The 2,887-nt window shown below is 43.8% G+C and overlaps 1 pseudogene; it reads right to left on the reverse strand.

Moving 5' to 3' along the window:
- Positions 1 to 529: 529 nt before the first annotated feature.
- LOC133243795 (zinc finger protein 280A-like) lies at positions 530 to 2,091 on the reverse strand (annotated as a pseudogene).
- Positions 2,092 to 2,887: the final 796 nt, after the last annotated feature.

A 2,887-nucleotide genomic window follows, 5' to 3' on the forward strand; every position in this document is an offset into this window, starting at 1 on the left:
AAGACTCTTGAGAGTCCCTTGGACTGCAAGGAGATCCAACAAGTCAATCCTAAGGGAAATCAACCCTGAATATTTAGTGGAAGTACTGATGCTGAAAGACCAATACTTTGGCCTCCTTATGGGAAGAGTCAACTCATTGGAAAAAAACAAAAAAAAAAAACAAAAAACGCTGATACTGGGAAATATTGAAGGCAGGAGCAGAAGGCGTGACAGAAGACGAGATGGTTGGATGGCATCAGCAACCCAATGGAAGGAGTTTGAGCAAGCTTTGGGAGATGGTGATGGACAGGGAAGCCTGGCATACTGAAATTCATAGGGTCACAGGGAGTCAGACACAACTGAGAAACTGAACAGCAAAAGCCAAGCAGGGTCTTTATGTACAGCTGGCTGAACCTCAATAGGGCTTTTTTTAATTTCTGGAGGTGGGTAGAACATAATTTTTTAGCCAGATCCCTTACTGCAACACGTCTGGAATATTTTGGGTTCATAGTCAATCTTCTTTGTAGTTTTTCTGGGTGTCACTTGGGAGTCAGTGTTCCTCACAATGATGGATGCTGTCTCTCTCAGTCCCAGCTGAACTGAAGTTCGGATCAATGGCTTCTGTTTCAGGAGGCAATCCTCACAATTACTCTGGCTTTTTGAATGACGGATGATTCTTGATTTTGTGCTCTGTCTTTTCCTTCAGGTTCAAACACTCTTCCAGCACTTGGAATGTGGAAAGACCCTCTTGTTTCAGTGCCTCCAAGCGTGATTTACGAAGGATGTCACCAGTTTGAAAATTTCGAGGCAAAACAGACAAAGCAAATTGTTCACGTTTCCATGACATGTTCTAAAACATGCCTCTACATTGGCCAAGGCTGACAGTCTGTAATTGCAAACACGGCACACATAGGGCATTTTGCCAGGTTTGTGACTGTCCTTCATGTGCTATAAGAGAACCTGATCTGTTTTGAAGGACAATTCACAGATACTACAGACCGTGGAGGGCTCCCGGGAAGCATGGACACTTTCAATGTGACACTGCAGCTGGAACAGGGTGGGAAACTGGTGGTGGCAGTGCTGGCAGGTAGTGTGGATTTCCCAGCTGTCACCCTTCTGCCTCCCAAGCTCCAGATGGTTCCTCACGTGGGTCATAAACTTGACATTTTTTAGAACTCTCAAGCAGCTGAGGCATTTAAAGGCTGTGTGAATCTTCTGTTCTGGCTGCTCATCTCTTGTATGCTGTCCATAGTCAAAGTCATCAAGTAACATGATCAGATTTCCTTTCATGGGATCAACAGTCTTGCTCTGACATGCAAGAGTCAAAACATCCGTTTTCTCCAACCCTTCCAAACTACATGTTCTGTCTGGATCCATAAGACTGAAGCATGCCTGGTCATTTGCGTGAGTCTGTGAAAATGATGCCCCGCGGTGAACATGGCTCGGTGAGGTCAGGAGACCTTCCAAGGTCATAATCGTGTCCTTTGTAGGAGAGATACCTACAGGGGCCATGGGGGAGGCAGGTCCCCCTGGGATTCCATTGCTGAGTTTGGGTCTTTTGGGATTCCCACTGTTACATTTTACATCTGAAGTGGGACATTGCTTTGAATTAAGAGGACTTTCATCCTTGCCTGCTATTGAGAGACTAGCTCCAGATAGACAATGAGGCTTCGAAGAGAGCAATTCTGAATTGTGAAGCACAGCTTCCAGAGAGCTCGTTTTATAATCAGGTTTAGATGAAGGCTCGAAAATAACAGGACTGTTTTTTCCTCCCCATTCAGACTGAGAAGCTGGTGATACGGCCACTGGCTCTGATACTGAGGTCCTGAGATTTGCAGGTTGCAACATGTAGGAGGGATCTGGACTCACATGGCCCTTCTTTCTTCTTGAAGATGAGTCCTTGGTCACTCTGTTCAAAATGTTAGAAATGACTGGCTTTGAACTTGAAATCACTCTGACAAAGAGGGTTTCAGCATCCTTATTGACATGCTGCACTCCAACAAAGATGACCTCAGCATCATCATTATCCTCATCTCTGGGTTTGGACCCTGCGGTCTTTTTCTTGGGTTGTGGTGGTGCTTGTGCTTCCTCACACAGGAAGAGATGGGCCATTTTACAATCACTTTTGGCTTCAAGTGGCCCCTTCTAGTGTTTTTTCCACCTAAAGGCAACCACAGAACAAGGTCATCCCCTCTGATCTCAGGTGTCACTCTCTGTGGTTTCAGTTAACCCTCAGTTGTTCAACGAAAATATTAAATGGAAAACTCCAGAAGTATATAGCTCATAAGTTTTAAATTGCATGTCATTCTGAGGAGTGTGATTGGAATCTCACACCATCCTGCTTCCTCCTGCCCAGAATGTGAATCATCCGTAGTCCAGCACATCTCACCCGTTTGTCACTCAGTTACCACAATGACTGTTGAGATGTCACAGGGCTTGTGACCAAGTCACCCTTATTTTACTCAATAATGGCCCCAAACCATAAGTGGAGTGATGCTTGCCATTTAGATATGCCATAGAGAATCCATTAAGTGCTACCTTTAAGTGAAAAGATCAAAGTTCTCAATTTGATATAAAAAGAAAAAAAATTGTATGCTGAGGTTGCTAATATCTGTGGTGAATGTGAAGCAGAGAAAAGAAATCTGGGTTAGTTTTGCTGTCAAACCTCAAACTGCAAAAGGTATGGCCACAGAGCATAGTGCTTAGTTAGGGTGAAAAAAAAATCACTAAATCAGTACAGTAATATGTTTTACACAGAGACTACATTACAAAATTCTTATAAAAATATATTGCTATAATTGTTCTATGTTATTATTACACCTTCCCTGGTGGCTCAGTTGGTAAAGTGTCTGCCTACAATTTGGGAGACCTGGGTTCGATCCCTGGGTCAGGAAGATCCTCTAGAGAA

The sequence above is a fragment of the Bos javanicus genome, chromosome Y, assembly GCF_032452875.1.
Source record: "Bos javanicus breed banteng chromosome Y, ARS-OSU_banteng_1.0, whole genome shotgun sequence".
Classification (NCBI taxonomy): Eukaryota; Metazoa; Chordata; class Mammalia; order Artiodactyla; family Bovidae; genus Bos; species Bos javanicus.